The sequence below is a fragment of the Hylobates moloch genome, unplaced genomic scaffold (assembly GCF_009828535.3).
Source record: "Hylobates moloch isolate HMO894 unplaced genomic scaffold, HMol_V3 SCAFFOLD_1, whole genome shotgun sequence".
NCBI classification, from domain to species: Eukaryota; Metazoa; Chordata; class Mammalia; order Primates; family Hylobatidae; genus Hylobates; species Hylobates moloch.
In genome coordinates, this window is record NW_026652276.1 from 88,160,098 (window position 1) to 88,179,194 (window position 19,097).

Genomic DNA, 19,097 nt, shown 5'->3' on the forward strand with positions numbered 1-19,097 from the left:
AGCTGCCAAAAATGTCAAAAGGTTTAAAACACTTAATCAAAACAGAATCACAGGTCATTGTAAAATAATAACTATTTATTTAACTAGAGCAATAATCAAAAGATACACAAACCTCGACCTTTGAAAGCTCAGTTTTCCTAAATAATCAAAAAATCTAAATAAGACAACACAGGAATTATCTTGATAAAATGGAAAATCTTTGTTTTTTACACCAGTATCAAAAAGGTCAAGAAAAACTTCCTGTATCATGATTACAGCTCCTTAAGTGAAGCCCATTTGGATAAGCTGAAAGTCAAAACTGATGAAAAGGATACTTGAATTTAATTAGACATAGAAAGACCGTGTTCAGGGTTACAAGTACACATTATATTTTAGAGGAATGTAAACAAGAAAACTAGTACCTTGAAATGGGAAATATATGGCTCTTAGTAACAGCTTGGGCAGTTTCCTGGTTACATTGACCAATTTAGACATACCAAGCAAAGCTAGGTGCACAGATCACATTACATGTGAAGAAAACATTGCTTTTCTAGACCTTCAAAATAAACATTTCAGCATCAGGCCATGACAGCAAAGTTAGAACCAGAGGAAAAAAGCTACAGGAATTGACAAAAACGTTGAAGGAAAGAGTTATCATCCCAGTCAAACAAACAAACAAAAAAATGTATCTTTTTAAGAGAAGATAGAACAGAAGGCAATGATGTATGACCACAAATCACATGCAGCAAGGTACAGCAAAAATTGAACTTCTGAGATATATATCTGAGACGTTTCAAAAAGCAACAGATTACAAAATTTAAAGATGTAATTTTTATTTTTAATTAAAAATGTATTTTTATTAAAAGCCAATCAATAATTTAAGAAAACCTTGTTCTTCTGACATAAGGGACCAAAATTTTTAGTTTTGTATTAGTGTATTTTTAACATTAATGTTCAATCTTTTTAGGAGGAGGGGGAAGAGCAAAATAGTAGAATAGCAGGCTCCACTGATTGTCCCTCCCATAAGGACACCAATTTAACAATTATCTACACACTGAAAAACCACCTTTATAAGAACCAAAAACCAGGTGAACACTCACAGTACCTGGTTTTAACTTCATATCACTGAAAGAGATAGGAAAACCAGTCTCGAATCACTGAAGTGACCCCCTCCCCCATCCCCTTGCAGCTGCAGGGCGGCGCAGAGAGCATTTCTGTGCACTGAGGACAGGGAAAGCGCAGCAGCTGTGAGACACTGAACATAGTGCTGCCCTGTTATAGCAGAAAACAAAACCAGACCAAATTCAGCTGATGTCCACCCACAAAGGGAACATTTAAGCTAGCCTTAGCCAGAGGGGAATCCCTGATCCCAGCATCCGAACTGGAGTTCCCACAGCCTCACCACCATGGGCTAATGTGCTCTTGGGCTCTAAATAAACTTGAAAGGCAGTCTAGGCCACAAGGGCTGCAACTTCTAGGTGAGTCCTAGGGCTGACCTGAGCCCAGAGATAGTGGACTAGAGGACATACTGAGACACCAGCTGTGGCAGATGAGGGAGGGCTGGCCTTACCTTTCCCCTAAACCCAAGCTGCACAGCTTGTGGCTCCAAAAGAGACCCCTTCCTTCTGTTCAAGGAGAGGAGAAAGAAGAGTGGGGAGGACTTTGTCTTGAGTTGGATACCAGCTCAGCCACAGCAGGAGAGGGCACTGGTCAGAGCTGTGAGGCACCCTTTCCAGGCCCTACCTCCTGGACAACAAGTCCAGACATACCTCGGGCCAGGAGGGAAACCACTGACTAGAAGGGAAGGACCCAGTCCTCACAGGATTAATCACCTACAAACTGAAGAGCCCTTGGGTCCTGAATAACCTGATATGATACCCAAGTACTACATCAAAGGCGTTGGGTGAGACTGAGATTTGCTGGCTTCAGGTGAGACTAAGCACATTCCCAGCTGTGGTGGATATGGGACAATACTCCTTCAGCTTGAGAAAAGCAGAAGGAAAAGTAAAGGGACTTTGTATTGCACCTTAGATACTATCTTGGCCCCTAAGCTGCAGCTAAGATATCAGCTTGAGGCCAAGAGTGGTAGAGCACCAAGCAGGCTCTTGGGATCCCCAATTCCAGGACGTGGCTCTTGAACAGCATTTCTGGACCTTCCTTGGGCTAGAGGAGAGCCCCCTGCCCTGAAGGATGAGTCCTAGGCTAGGCACCATTCACCACAAGCTGACTGATGAGTCGAGTCCTTGGGCCTTAAAAGGAACATCAGCCATAGTCTGGCAGTACTCCCCTTGGGCCTATGGTGGGGGTGGCCACAGGTTAAAGCTCCTTTGCCTTTGGAAAGGGGAGGGAAGAGTGGGAAGGACTAGGTCTTGTGGTTTGAGTGCCAGCCCAGCTGCAGTAAAATACAATACCACGTAGACTTTTAAGGATTTTGACTCTAGTCTCTGGCTCCCAGACAGCACCTCTGGACCCACTCTGGGGCCTGGGAGAACTTGTCTCCCTGAAAGGAAGGACACAGGCTTTTGCCATCTGCAGACTGTAGAGCTTCAGAGCCCTGAGTGAACATAGGCAGTAGCTAGGGAGTAGTTACAGTAGGCCTTAGGTGAGACCCAATGCAGCCCTAGTGCTGGTGGCCACAGGAGTGTTTCTGCCACTCCAACCCCAGCTCCAAATGGCACAGAACAGAGGGAGAGAGACTCTGTTTGGGAGAAAGCAAGGGAAGGAAACAAGAGTTTTTACCTGGTAATCCAGAGAATTCTTTGGGATCTTGTCCAAGACCTTCAAGGTGGAACCTCTATGAGTCTGTAAAAATCACAGCATTACTGGGTTTAGGATGCCCCACTAAAGCAGATACAACTTACATCACAACACCCAAGTCCTTTTGAATATCTGAAAAGCCTTCCCAAGAAGGATGGGTACAAAACAGTTCCAGACTGTGAAAACTGCAATAAACAACCTAACTCTTCAATGCTTAGACACAGAAGAAAATCTACAAGTATCCAGACCATTCAGGAAAACATGACATCACCAAATGAACTAAGTAAGGCATCAGGGACCAATCCCAGAGAAACAGTGATATGTCACCTTGCAGGAAAACAATTCAAAATAGTTGTTTTGAGGAAACTCAAAGAAATTCAAGATAACACAGGGAAGGAATTCAGAATTCTATCAGATAAATTTAACAAAGAGGTTCAAATAATTTAAAAGAAGCAGAAACTCTGGAGCTGAAAAATACAGCTGGCATACTGAAGAATGCATCAGTCTTTTAATAGCAGAATTGACCAAGCAGAAGAAAGAATTAGTGACCTTGAAGAAAGGCTATTTGAGAATACATAGAGCAGAAAAAAAAGAAAAAAAAAAAATGAAGCACACCTACAAGATCTAGAAAATAGCCCCCAAAAGGCAAATCTAAGAGTTATTGCCCTTAAAGAGGTGGTAGAAAAAGGAATAGGGGTAGAAAGTTTATTCAAAGGGAAAATAATACAGAACTTTCCAAACCCAGAGAAAGATATCAACATTCAAGTATAAGAAGGATAAGGAACACCAAGCACATCTAACCCAAAGAAGACTACCTCAAGGGATTTAATATTCAAACTCCCAGAGGTCAAGGATAAATAACTCTAAAAGCAGCAAGAGAAAAACAAACAATATACTACGGAACTTCAATATATCTGGCAGCAGACTTTTCAGTGGAAACCTTACAGACCAAGAGAGAGTTGTGTGACATAATTAAAGTGCTGAAGGAGTCTGTAATCCCTGCACTTTGGGAAGCCAAGGTGGGTGGATCACCTGAACTCAGCAATTAGAGACCACGCTGGGTAACATGGTGAAACCCTGTCTCTACAAAAAATACAAAAATTAGCTGGGTGTGGTGGCAAACACCTGTAGTCCCAGCTACTCGGGAGGCAGAGGCAGGATAATTGCTTGAGCTCTTGAGGCAGCGGTTGCAGACAGCCATGATTGCATTACTGCCCTCTAGCTTGGGCAACAGGAGTGAAACCCTTCTCAAAAAATAAAATAAAATAAAGTGCTGAAGGAAAAAAATATTTTACCCTAGAATAGTATACCTGGTGAAAATATCCTTCAAACATAAAAAAGAAATAGAGACTTTCTCATATAAACAAAACCTGAGGCATTTCCTCAATACCAGACCTGCCCTACAAGAAAAGGATGTTAATAAGCAATAAGAAATCATCCCTAAGTACAAAACTTATTGGTGATAGTTAAGTACACAGAAAATTACAATGCCGTAACTGTGTTATATGAACTACTCTTATCTTATATTCAAAGACTAAATGATGAACCAATCAAAGATGACAACTGCAACAGCTTTTCAAGACACAGACAGTAACATAAGATAAATAGACACAACAAAAATTTAAAAAGCAGGGAGATGAAGTTAAGCCATGGAGTTTTTATTAGTTTTCATTTGCTTGTTTATGTAAAAAGTGTTATTATCAGCTTAAATGTACAGATTATAAGATAGTATTTGCAAGTATCATTGTACACTCAAGCCAAAACACAAACAATACATACACAAAAAATAAAAAACAAGAAACTAAATCATATCACCAGAGAAAAATCACCTTCACTTAAAGGAAGACAGAAAAAAAGAAAGAAGGAAGACAACAAAACAACCAGAAAACAAATTTTAAAATGGCAGGAGTAAGCCCCTGCTTATCAACAGTAACAATGAATGTAAGTGAACTAAACTCTCCATTAAAAAGACAGAGTGGCTGAATGAATTTTAAAAAAAGACACAATGATCTGTTATCAAATGAAACACACTTCACCTATGAAGACACACACAGACTGAAAATAAAGGGATGGAAAAAATATTCTATGCCAATGGAAATCAAAAAAGATAAGAAGTAGCTATACTTGTATCGGACAAAATAGATTTCAAGACCAAAACTATAAGAGAAAAAAGGTCACTATATAATAATAAAGGGGTGAATTCAGTAAGAGGATATAATAATTTTAAAAAAATATGCACCCACCACTGGAGCACCCAGATATATAAAGCAATTATTATTAGAGCTAAAGACATAGACCTCAATATAAGAATAGTTGGAGACTTCAATAGCCAATATTCACCATTGGACAGATCTTCCAGATAGAAAATCAACAAAGAAACATCAGATTTAATCTGTACCGTAGACCAAATGGACCTAATATATATTTACGGAACAGTTTATCTAACAGCTGCAGAATACACATTCTTTTCCTCAGCACACGGATCATTCTCAAGGACAGACCATATGTTAAGTCACAAAACAAGTCTTAAAACATTCAAAAAAATTAAAATGATATCAAGCATCTTCTCTGACCACGATAGAATAAAACTAGGAATTAATAAGAGGAATTGTGGATGGTATACAAATATATGAAAATTAAATACATGCTCCTGAATGACCAGTGGATCAATGAAGTAATTAAGAAGGAAATTGAGAATTTTTTTGAAACAAATGACATGACAATGGAAATACAACATGTCAAAACCTACTGGGATACAGCAAAGGCAGTACTGAGAGGGATGTTTACAATTAAAAGTTCCTATGTCAAAAAAAGAAGAAAAACTGCAAATAAACAACCTAACAATGCATTTTAAAGAATTAGAAAAGCAAGAGCAAACTAAATCCAAATTAGTAGAAGAAAAGAAATAATAAAGATCAGAGCAGAAATAAATGAAATTGAAATGAAGAAAACAACACAAGAGATCAATTAAATACAAGGCTGGTTTTCAAAAGTTAAACAAAATTGGCAAACCTTTAGCCTGGCTAAGAAAATAAGCAAGACAATCCAAATAAAATCAGAGATGAAAAAACAGACATTACAACTCATACAGCAGAAATTCAAAGGATTATTAGTGGCTACTGTGAGCAACTACATGCCAATAAATTGAAAAATCTAGAAGAAATGGAGAAGTTCCTAGACATACATAATCTACCAAGATTGAACTACGAAGAAATCCAAAACCTGAACAGACTAATAACAAGTAATGAAATCAAAGCTGTAATAAAAACTCTCTCAGTAAAGACAAGCCCAAGGCCTTGTGGCTTTACTGCTGAATTCTACCAAACATTTAAAGAAGACCTAATACCAACCCTACTCAAACTATTCTGAAAAATAGAGGAGGAGGGAGTAATTCCAAACTTATTCTATGTGGCCAGTATTACTCTGGTACCAAAATTAAAGACACACCAAAATACAAAAAAACCCCAAAACAATAGGCTAATATCTCTGATGAATATCGATGAAAAACTCCTCAACAAAACAGCAAATTGAATTCAATAATACATTAAAAAGATCATTCATAACAACCAAGTGGGGTTTATCCCAAGGATGCAAAAAAGGTTCAGCATATGCAATTCAATTAACATGATACATCATATTAACAGAATGAAGGACAAAAACCATATGATTATTTCAATCGATGCTGAAAAAGCATTTGACCAAATTCAACATCCCTTCCTGATTAAAACCCTCAAAAAACTGAGTATAGAAGAAATATACCTCAACATATTAAAAGCCATATATGAAAGACCCACAGCTAGTATCATACTAAATGGGGAAAAAACTGAAAGCCTTTCCTCTAAGATCTGGAACATGACAAGGATGTCCACTTTCACCACTGTTAATGAACATAGTACTAGAAGTCCTAGCTAGAGCAACCAAACAAGAGAAATAAACAGCATCCAAACTGACTGGAAAGGAAGAAGTCAAATTATCCTTGTTGGCAGATGATAAGATCTTATATATGGAAAAACCGAAAGACTCCACCAAAAGCCTATTAGAAATGATCAACAAAATCAGTAAATTTGCAAAATACAAAATCAATGTACAAAAACCAGTAGCATTTCTATATGCCAACACTGAACAATCTGAAAAAGAAATAAAAAGTAAACCTGTTTACAAAAGCCACAATTAAAGTTAATAACCTAGGAATTATTTTGACCAAAGAAGAGAAAGATGGTTGCAATAAAAACTATAAAACACTGACAAAAGAAATTGAAGAGGACACAAAAAATTGGAAAGATATTCCATGTTCATAGATTGGAAAATCAATATTGTTAAAATGCCCATATTACCCAAAGCAATTTAAAGATTCAGTGCAACCCCTGTCAAAATAGCAATGACATTGTTCATAGAAATAGAAAAAAAATCCTAAAATTTACATGAAGCCACAAAAAACTCAGCATAGCCAAAGCTATCCTAAACAAAAAAACAAAACTGGAGGAATCACATTATCTGACTTCAAATTATACGCCAGGGCTATATTAACTAAAGCAGCATGGTACCGGCATAAAAAGAGACACATAGACCAATGGAACAGAATAGATAATCAAGAAACAAATCCACACACCTACAATGAACTCATTTTTGACAAAGGTGCCAAGAACATACACAAGGGAAAAGATAGTCTCTTCAATAAATGTTGCTGGGAAAACTGGATATCCATACGCAAAGAATAAAACTCTCTCTCACCATATACAAAAATCAAATAAAAATGGATAAAAGACTTAAATCTAAGACCTCAAAACTATGAAACTACTAAAAGAAAACATTGAGGAAACTTTCTAGGACATTGGTCTGGGCAAAAATTTCTTGAGTAATACATCACAAGCACAGGCATCCAAAGCAAAAATAGACAAATGAAATCACATCAAGTTAAAAAAGCTTCTGCACAGCAAAGGAAATAGCCAACAAAGTGAAGCGAATAGTCACAAAATGGGAGAAAATATGTGCAAACTACCCATGTGATAAGGATTAATCACCAGAATATATAAGGGGCTCAAACAACTCTGTAGGAAAAAACATCTAATAATCTGATTTTAAAATGGGCTAAAGATTTGAATAGACATTTCTGAAAAGAAGACATACAAATTGCAAACAGGCATATGAAAAGAAGCTCAACATCATTGACCATCAGATAAATCAAATCTACAATGAGATATCATATCACCCTAGCTAAAATGACTTACATCCAAAAGACAGGCAATATCTAATGCTGGTGAGGATGTGGAGAAAAGGGAACCATGGTACAGTGTTAGTGGGAATATAAATTAGTACAACTGCTATCAAGAACAGTTTGGAGGTTCCTCACCAAAAACTACAAATGGAACTATCATGTCAGGCCTCTAAGCCCAAGCTAAGCCATCATATCCCCTGTGACCTGCTCATATACATCCAGATGGCCTGAAGTAACTGAAGAATCACAAAAGAAGTGAAAATGGCCTGTTCCTGCCTTAACTGATGACATTACCTTGTGAAATTCCTTCTCCTGGCTCATCCTGGCTCAAAAGCTCCCCAGCTGAGCACCTGGTGACCCCCACCCCTGCCAACCAGAGAAGAACCCCCTTTGACTGTAATTTTCCACTACCTACCCAAATCCTATAAAACGGCCACACCCCTATCTCCCTTCACTGACTCTCTTTTTGGACTCAGCCTGCCTGCACCCAGGTGATTAAAAAGCTTTATTGCTCACACAAAGCCTGTTTGGTGATCTCTTCACATGGACGCACGTGAAATATCATATGATCCAGCAATTCCACTGCTGGGTACATACCCAAAAGAAAATAAATCTGTGTTTCAAAGAAATATCTGCACTCCCACGTTTGTGGTAGCACTGTTCATAACAGCCAATTGTCCATCAACAGATGAATGGCTTAAAAACTGTGGTATTTACACACAATGGAGTACTATTCAATAATAAAAAAGAATGAGGTCCTGTCATTTACCATAACAGGAATGGAACTGGAGATCATTATGTTAAGTGAAATAAGTCAGGCACACAAAGACAAATATCCCATGTTCTCACTTATTTGTGGGATCAAAAAATCATAACAATTGAACTTATGGAGATAGAGAGTAGAAGAATGGTTATCAGAGGCTGGGAGGGCTAGTTGGGGTGGGAAAGGATAGGTGGAGATGGTTAATGGGTACAAAAACAAAATAATTAGGAAGAATGAATAAGACATAATATTTGATAGCACAACAGGGACTACAGTCAATAGTAATTTATTGCATGTTTTAACATAACTAAAACAGTATAATTGAATTGTTTGTAACACAAATGATAAATACATAGGTGATAGATACTCCATTTTCCATGATGTGATTATTATGTATGGCATGCTGGTACCCAAATATCTCATGTACCCCATAAATACGTATACCTACTATGTACCCACCAAAATTAAAAACTGAAAAAAAATCATTAAAGAATGAAAAGAGGCCGGGTGCGGTGGTTCACACCTGTAATCCCAACACTTTGGGAGGCCAACAAGGGTGGATCACGAGGTCAAGTGTTCGAGCCCAGCCTGACCAACCTGGTGAAACCCCATCTCTACTAAAAATACAAAAATTAACTGGGCGTGGTGGCGGGCGCCTGTAATCCCAGCTACTCAGGAGGCTGGGCAGGAGAATTGCTCAAACCCGGGAGACGGAGGTTGCAGTGAGCCGAGATCACGCCACTGCACTCCAGCCTGGGCAACAGAGCAACTCTGTCTCAAAAAAAAAAAAAAAAAAAAGAATGAAAAGAGAGAAAGAAATTACATTTAACAATTAGGAAGTCACTTGAAACTTTCAAGATTTCAAATTCATAGAGTGAGAAATTCCATTTCAAGGAGTATGTAACCTACTAACCACAGTAAAATCTCTTAAAAAAGGATTTTGGAATTCACCATAAGCAGCTTTTTCATTTTCCAGTTTCCTTATAATTTCTGGCTGGTGGGAAATGGACAATTCTTTAAACTCCCTAGTTAGAATTCTGGGCCACTTTTGAAAAAGAAAGGATTATTTAAACCAGGCAAATAAGCCCATTGAAATGCTATAAAAATAATGACAATATCATTTGAGTGCTATCATTTGTCAGAAAATGCTTTCCATATACCATCTCATTTAATCTTTCCCGAAAGATGTGGAGTAGGCACTATATTAACCTCATTTTGCAGATGAGGACTATGATTCACAAGGGTTAAATGAAATTACTCAGATTTACACAGCTGGAATTAGGGGATCAAGTTTCAAACCCAGGCAAATTCTGGCATCTGTATCCTTGTATTTATAATTTAATGTTTTAAAAATGTATTTGCTTATTTTTTTGAAAAAAGTTTTATAATCACATGGTTCAAATTGCAAATGTTAGCAATCAATGTTAGCAGATTTTTTGCAATTTATACTGAGTAATTTATTTTATTATTTTACTTTAAGTTCCGGGATACATGTGCAGAACATGCAGGTTTGTTACATAGGTATACATGTGCCATGGTGGTTCACTGCACCTATCAACCTGTCATCTAGGTTTTAAGCCCAGCATGCATTAGGTACTGTCCTAATAATGTTAGCAGATTCTTATGTGTCCTAAAAGAAAAAAAAAAATGCATACATAAGCAAATATGTATATCTATGTGCATATATAATCTATCCTTTCTAAACACAAAGTATCATATAATATATATTCCTCTATAACTTGTTTTTGTAACTAATTTTCAATATAAGCTTAGGAAAAAACTTTCTTTTATGGCTACCTATCCATAATATGGATTTATCACAATTTGTAAGCCAGTCTACTATTGATGGACATTTAGGTTATTAGTTGGAAATCAATAGATTAATTTAGAAATTCATAATTTAGATTATTCCCAATCATTTGCTATCATAACCAATGCTCTGACTAATAGCCTTGTACTTACCCCACCCTGCATTTGTCTCATACCCTGCTGATTTATTCATTCTCCATACTATCTCTCTCATGGACACAAATAATCATTCTTGGCAATTGTAACTTTGAGATAATTTTTTTAAAGACAAAAGTAAGAGCATTTTGAAACACATCAATTTCTCACTACGGTATTTTCCATTAGGCAAAGTAGTCTAAACCTGAATGTTCAGCTTAGAGCGATTCTTAAACTGACAAAACAAATAGGGTCTGATGTCAGAAAGAAGGGTGAACAGGATGTGAGGACAATCAAAGTGGCAATCAAGAACAGCCTTAAAGAGCCTTTATTTTGTAATGAAGCTCTTTATGTTTTAGAACGACTGCAGCATTACTCTTTAGAAACTAACATCCCACAGCCCGGCATGGTGGCTTATGCCTGTAATCCCAGCACTTTGGGAGGCTGAGGCGGGCGGATCACTTGAGGTCAGGAGTTTGAGACCAGCCTGGCTAACATGGTGAAACTCCGTTTCTACTAAAAATACAAAAAAAATTAGCCAGGCGTGGAGGCACGCGCCTATAATCTCAGTTACTCAGGAGGCTGAGGAAGGAGAATCACTTGAACCCAGGAGCCGGAAGGTGCAGTGAGCCGAGATCATGCCATTGCACTCCAGCTGGGGCAACGAGAGCAGAACTCTGTCTCAAAAAAAAAAAAAAACAAAAAAAAAAAAAGAAACATCCCACAAATGTATATACCAGCACCTGTTTTGTCAGCTAATTCTCTCACTAAACATTTGTCTGATGCCTAGTCATAGTTGAGAGCTCAGGAAGCCACTGGTTGTGTGTGTTTTGTTTTGTTTTGTTTTCTTCCCTCACCCACTTTACTTATTTGGAGAGACAACTCATCAACTAAACAACTTTAGAAAATTCATTTTATTTCAAGCTTTATGAAGGATATTTGTTATATAAATCCACAGTAATGTTATAAATGGTACTGTTCTTATTAACAAGGTCTTTGGAAATTTTAATGCTTCCATGAAGATATTTATTAACTGTACCTGTTATGTTCTGAACATTTGCTCCTCCTGATTCCTTTTTTCTGATTATGCATATTCTATTTCAATGCAATCTTATCTCACTTCATTAAAAAGAATAAGCATTATTAAAGCTCTTTAAGGGCAGGTCAGTAGTGTGAAATCTTCATATACTAAAAGTCAAAGGCTTAGAAGATATTCAATAAATGTTATCACTGCAATGATTACAAAATGACCCAAATATAAGTGGGAATTAAGACACAGAAGCTTTTAGCCTCAGATTTCTCACCTTCTTTTAATTCCTGATACATGTGAGTTGAGCAGTCTAAATTCTTTACTCAAACCACCGGTAAGAAAGAGTTCATTGTTGTATATTTTGGCTTGGAGATCTTCATGACATACAAATGACATAACAAACATATCTATCAGACAGACTCATTTGCATCTAGCAATTGACTTCAATTGAATGATTATGAAGACATTAACCGAGAGAAGCTATAATCTAAGGAATAAAAGCAGAAGTTATTTCTAAAGTGTGGGTGAACATGGAAAATGTATATTCTTTTATGCAAGAAAGAAGTATTATTCAGCTATAAATTAATTAATCAAATCTTGATTATGGGTTGACTTTGTGCCAGCTATCTCTGTCTAATAGAAGACACATATATAAACGAATGTAATAGAATACTATAGGTGTTATAATAATAAAATAATTAACAACTGGAATGGCCGATAGGTTTTATTTCATCTGCCAAACTTCATAGGTTGATGGTAACTTCTAGAGCATGATTTAGAAGGATTTGAAAAGGAGTCTACAACATGATCAACTGGTGATGAGTGCTATAGGTCTGGGATGGAGAGGGTCAGTCTGTATGTTGTCTATTTGCTGTCTCTGCTGTGTGGTGCAGAACAGGTGCACAATGAGGAGGCAGAGGTTTTCAAAGGATCATTGACATTTCTGAAGACCCTTGAAACTGGACCTAAATATGAAAAATGTGGGTGGTAATGAGCAGACAAAGCAGAGGGGAAAGTATGAAGAAAGGCATCGGTCATAAAGTAACCTAAAGGTTGCGGTCAGTGCTTCCTGTAAGTGTGAAGTTGATTGGGAAGGAAGCAGGGTAGGTGCCAGGCTAGAGAGCTCCACAGGCATTAATCTGAGGAGCTGGAACATAATCTTCTTGTTCTGGAAACCTGTATCAGAATTACCTAAGGTGTTTGTTAAGGCAACCAAATTAAATTATCTGGATGCGGGGCTAAAAATCTGCATTTTTAACTAAGAATATGCATTTTTAACAAGATCTCCAGGTGATTCTTAAGCATAGTAAACATTGAGGGCACACAGTCAAAGACTGTTGTTATATAGCAGGAAGATAAAACTTTTCAGGAAGTTTTCATGCTAAGCAGTTAACTCATGCTGTTTATAAATATTTCTACTCTAGAAGTGGGTCAAGCTGGTGTTCATGTTAGTACCCACATCCAAAGCCTCCCAGAATCCCCTTCTCAGGCCAAGCTGCTATAGCATTTCTAGCTCATTAATTTTAGTCAGGAAGAAGCTTTAGCTTAGTGTGCTAATTATTACACTAGAATTCAATTGTAATTGAAAATATAAACTCAATTTAATTTGAACATTTTTCAGTAAATTGGATCAAAGGGAGATATTTCATCCTAGAACCAGAAACGTGTTTTCAGCTGTGAAGATAAAAAGATTTAGCAAGAGAATAACACATTCTTATTGTCATAATGGTCCAGATTGCAGCTAGGTATGCCAGAATTACCTACTCATAGCTGCAGACTTTTCCTAGTTCACTACAGAAAACAAAGAAAAAATGCTACTGCTATTTAATGGAACCTCTTACTTCACTAAATGAATCCTTCCTATAGTTAAGTAGAACACAACTAATTAGGATCAGTTCCCTGTTTACATATATATACTCATTACTGCTATTTTTAAAATACAGTGTTGTAAAACAGACCGGATAGAAGAGACAAAATCCTGGAATTTGGGATTTGATTATTCTATTAATGATATTATTGTAATTTTATTGTATATATTATAGAAAATGTTCATTCATTTCAGAGCATTTAATCAACACAGGTTTATTCAGTAACTCATTTCTTCAAATAATTATTTCTTGCTAGGTACTAAGGACAATATTTATTGCTAGGTATTGAGGCAAGAAACAAACATTTCCTGCCCTCATGGTGCTTCCTGTCTAGTGGAGGTAATAGCTATTACATTAATCATCAGTCAACCAAATTATCAGTCTAGTTTCAATGGTCATATGCGCTTTGAAGCAAAAGTCACGTAACGCCATAAGCCTATCAAGCAGGAGAAACCCCATGTTTTGGGAGTAACAGAAATTCCCTAGAGAGTGACACTTGGTTTTGAGTTGTGAATTAAGAGAAAGTAATTAAGAATTTGGGAGGTAGGGGTGGATTCTAGCTAAAGGGAACTTTTTATTTGCAGACTAGGAGGATGACAAGTTTTGGAAATATAAAATGTAGACAGGGGGTGAGGGAGACTTGAACAAGTATACGAATTAAGGATGAAGAGTTTTGTAGGGGCTAGGCAATGCAAAGTCTTGTAGCCATGTAAAGTCTTTAGGTATTTTATTCAAACATGTAATAAGATCAGTTAACATTTACTAAGTATATACTATATGCCAGGTTCTGTGTGTTTATTTTACAAGAATGACAAGGAAATGCTGTGGTGTTGCCCAGAACCCTGGTTTCAGGACTGAGCACCATTCCCCTAGGTGCTGGTGGTGTTGCTCACTGACGGGAAGCCTAGTCCCTCCCCATGAATTTCCCTTGACCAAAACAGTCAAGGGAAATTATGCCTGTCCTAAATTACACCACTCTCTAAGGCAACCCTCATCCAATAACTGGATTTTGCTTATGTAAATATCCCATCATTCCCCCTTGCTGCCCCCAACTCCTCTTCTATGGTGAAGTGAAAATATCAGGAAAATTATGATATATTGTTATATAAAATCTCTCATTGAATGAGCTCATAATACTCATTTTAGCAATTGAACTATCTGAGTAAACATAATTGGAAAAATATAGACTATATAATAACATTAAGTAAACATGTATACTGATTTGCCTCCTCATATAAAATGGAAATAGTATAATATCAATAAAATTAGTTTTTTTTTAGTATGTCAAGTCTGTTGAAAGAGGCAAGCAGACTTGTGAAGATGGTTTCATTGATCAGTAACAATTCATAAACTACCAAATTTAAAAGTGAGTGTTTTTCTGTTCATACCTACATCACTTGACACTATTTAAGTTTCCCTCCTCTCTAAACTCTCTATTCTCTTGCCTTAATGACAGTTCTATCTTCTGTTGATCCTCAGCTTTTCTGTTCATTCCTTTTCTTTCTCTTTCAAGGACCCCTTCTTCACGTGCCCACCCTTGAAAATTTATGCAGTCATACAATTCAAGACTCAGATATTGTCCTATTACTCTTCTAAGTATTGTTATAATTTCACGTATTTGTATGATTTACCTACTATAAAAATGATCATTTTCAAATTTCATTTAATCCTAAACTTATTCTCCAGATTTAAAATTTGCATCTTCAGATGTCTGCTGTACAGTTCCAACTGGAAATAAAATTTTAAAAAAAACAAAGCAAAACAAAAATCCTAAACTGAGATGTTAGTTTTTCTTCCAATATCATTTCTTCCTCTATCTTCTCTATCTCGATTATAGCTAAATTGATTTATGTCCTGTGAATTTTTCCTCCCAAATATTCCTGAAATCAGTCCACTCTCTTAGATTCCAGCCTCCACTTGGCAGAAGTGAGTTTTCTGTCTCTATCTCTCACACTTTTGCTTCTGAACTCAAATTCATTTTTCATTCTACTGCCAGAATGATCCATGGAAAATGCAAATTCAATGTGTCATCCCTCAGCTAAAAACCCTCCAATACCTTCTTATTTTCTACAAATAAATGCCCAAGTCCTTAGCCTGTTATGCATATTTTTGAAGGTAGGACCTCTTATTACCTTTCTAATACTAGACCTTATCTTCACTTAATTTGGCTTATGGAGCACTTCGTATGGTATTTAGTGGTGCTCAAAAAGTGTTCCAAAGTGAATGAATGAATGCTAGAGATGTGTTGTAATATATCATTCATGACTAGTCAGATCTATCAACACAAAGGGAGGTTGTGAAGTAAAGTACCCACGTTGTCAATAGTTAAGCAGTAGTGGTGGTGAATAAAAATGGCTGATACAGCAATTGGAACACATGTACTGAACCAGCGAGATAATTATTGTGTACTCCGATTTATGTATGTCCACTCTAGGACAGATATATGGAAAAAAAAGAACCTCAGAAAGAATTAGGCAAAATCCTTTGAAAAGCACGTATACCATAACACTGTACGTATTTTGGTAGTCCTAATCTGATTTGAATTACAGACCACTCTTATGGCAATTAAATGAATGTTACAACCACTTTTAGAAAAATAACGTGTATATAAACTTATATTTATAATTTTTATATAATATTTCAGTATTTTACTGAGTTTAGCTTAAAAATTTCTGCTATAATCAATCTGTAATTTCCTTTGTGCTTGGTTAAGTGGGTTTTAAAGTTACATCAAGAAAAATTTTGACAGTATCATATATTCTATTAGAGTAGATGATATAGCCAAAAAGCAAATTATTGGTTTAAGAATACTAATGGGTCATTTAAAAATTAGTTTTTGATGCAATGTACCAAATATTTCCCTTATTAAATTAAATAAAATATGTGTCTGTATGCTGATAGTTCTGGAGAGGTATGTGCTGAACTAGATGATGTTTGAACATAGGCCTACAGCTGCAGAAACAAATGTAAAAGCCAAAACAGGGGGTATTCACATTTAATCTAAAATAATCCAGATGGTTGAGTGAGCCATTTATGCTTTAATTTTTAAAATACATTTTTCTGGACTTTAAATTTTATTTTTTATGTTTGCATTTTGGAATTTAGAATACTCACAGGCACAAATATAACAATGTTTTTGAATTACTCAAAGTATTTAATTAGTTTAAAGATTAATATTGTCATTCATTTTTTCAGCCCTACAGGCAAAGCTTACATTATTTAAGGAAAAGAGAATGAAGAGCTGAGCAGTAAGTGGGTGATTCAGAGCTGTTATAAATACCTTTCCTGGAGTATTCAAACACTTATCCTTCATCAAGCTCAGGATTTAGAGTCAGAATTACATGGACAATTTCCCCATCTTGCCACTTTGCCATCTGTCCTAAAGTAACCATTATTTTTCTACAACAATTACGTTGTGGAATCTTCATTAAGGAGCAAACTACTACTTGGAACAATTAGGCTGGCATTGAGGCTGTTGGCCCAGCAAAGCACACTATTCACAAATCCCACATGCTCCACATATGTTAGTCCTATTGCAGACAAAACTAGGAGTCTGTAATTTTACCCTGATTTGAGAGCTTAGAATAAAAAACTAGTAAATCAGGTAAACCAAGTCAAATATCAATTTTTAGATAAGGAGCAAAAGTCAAGATCTTTTGAAGCCTTCTTAATTGTAGGCAGTAATGGGACAATTGATACTTTCACTTGACTGATGTGTTCATTGACCACAGTTCTGTTTAAATCTTCCCATTTGATTCTTGTTTTTTTTCCTTCATACCCTGCAGTCAGCAATTACAGATATCTGTTGAAAGGGCTTACAACCACTGAAATGGATGAGAGGTTTTGTGTGCCTGACCGTCTATTAATGTTATGCCCTACTAACCTGCTGTAAGAATTGAAATAATTTGAAATCACATGTGTACTAGGTAAAAGTATCAAGCAGATTAGTGTTCTATGTATTCCTTTGTTCAATGGCATGCATTCAATACCCACAGAAGCGTATATGATCATTATGAAGAGGCCTTGAAAGAAAGAAATGTTTAAGCAATGGAGAGATAGTTATGCTTACATGTTATACAATAATAGATGGAACCAAAATAGATTTCATTAAGCTATTGTTTTAATTTCTGGAGTATTATTTATTTCTCTCGCTTATTTTTTTGCCTCTTTGGCAGTGAGTAAAAAACACAACAAAGTGCATTTTCTATACCTAAAATTTTCTATGAATTCTTTTTCTTAAAAGACTTAAAATATTTAATCACAAAGGTTTGTATTCCTCATGGCTGACAGAAACATCTGGGATATTTTTGGCAGACTGAAAAATAGAGTATACCAGGTCAGTATCAAAGCAATGGCGAGTTGGCAGATGTTACATTTGCACCTCTTTATCATCTATAAGTTCCTTTCTATTTATATAAAAAGGCAAAGTGTTCTACTAAAGCAAATGTAGTATTTTAATAGAGGGTATCAGATATTAGGAAGAAAGCTTTCTACTACATATTAGTGGAAAAAAAATGGAACCGCCTATCTTTCAAAGAAAAGTAGTTGAAATCCTTGTGTACTGCTGGTGAGAATGTAAAATGGTGCAGCTTTTTTTGAAATCAGTATAGTAGTTCCTCAAGAAATTATAAACAGAATTTATTATGTAATGCAACAATTCCACTTCTGGCTGTATCTCCAAAAGTGCTGAAACCAGGGACTACATCCACTTTCACAGCAGCATTATTCAAAATAGTCAAAAGGTGGCAACCCAAGTGTTCATCAATGGATGAATGGATAAAGAAATATGGTATATACATACAATGAAATATTATTCAGACTTTAAAAGGAAGAACATTCTGACACATGCTAACATGGATAAATGTTGAAGACAGGATACAAAATAAATAAACTTTCTTAACAGAGAAAGACATTGCCATTAAAAAGTTTAAATTTAGAGAAACTTTAAAAAATATAAGTGAATTTGTTATATACATAAAGGAAATTGTCTGGAAAATAAAAAGCAAAATGTTGATGGTAGCTATTAATGTTTGTTCTTTTTAATTATATATATTTTCAATTTTGTCCATAGTGAACATTGTGTAATAAACGGTTAAGAAAGGAGGAGGTGGAGGAAGAGAAGGAAAAGACATTGTAGTTTTTTGTTTTTTTCTGTTACAAGATGCTTATACCTTGATAAACATAGATTGTTTTAAAATGACAAAATCTGACTTAGGAATTTTATGATCTCATTTCCCAACTCAAAGAGTCTCTTTTATGAAAATATTGCCCTCTATTGGAGTTAATGATGAGCTTTAGTATCATCTGCTGATTTAATTAATGTATGTTTACCTTCTCTTTTGGGTGATTAATGTGAGAAATGTTAAATATGAGGTCTCACACGGATTTCTTTAGCACCGCACTTGATAGCTCCCCTTCATTCATCCAAAATGATTACACTTTAACTTTTCTTTATCCCTCAGCCAGCTTTTAATCCATAGCTCTGTTTCAAAGGAGTACTGACAGGCCTCCTTTGAAAGATAATGAGACTGTTTAACATCT